The following is a 283-nucleotide window of genomic DNA, read 5'->3' on the forward strand; positions in this document are numbered from 1 at the left end:
ATATTTTATATTATTATATTTATTTTATATTATGTATTTTATGTGGACAATATTACTTTAATATTACATTATAAATACATATATATACCTATAAATAATATTATACAAATAATACAAACATATAAATTATATTAGCATAACAATTTAAGTAAAAAAATAACAACTGATATGAATTTCAGAATGTCCCAAATACATACATATCTAGAGAAGCTTGTGTGTGTGCAGTAAATACGGAACACTAGACTGAATCGAATGTGTTCCTTCCTGTTTGAAAAAAAAAAAA

At 20.8% G+C, this 283-nt stretch overlaps 1 protein-coding gene across 1 annotated transcript in view; it reads left to right on the forward strand.

Annotated features, from left to right (window-relative positions):
* LOC107673269 (diacylglycerol kinase zeta-like) overlaps positions 1–283 on the forward strand; it is a 21,681-nt gene that overhangs the window by 13,759 nt on the left and 7,639 nt on the right. The window lies entirely within an intron of this gene.

This window comes from Sinocyclocheilus anshuiensis, unplaced genomic scaffold (genome assembly GCF_001515605.1).
Source record: "Sinocyclocheilus anshuiensis isolate Anshui unplaced genomic scaffold, SAMN03320099.WGS_v1.1 scaffold68, whole genome shotgun sequence".
Taxonomy (NCBI): domain Eukaryota; kingdom Metazoa; phylum Chordata; class Actinopteri; order Cypriniformes; family Cyprinidae; genus Sinocyclocheilus; species Sinocyclocheilus anshuiensis.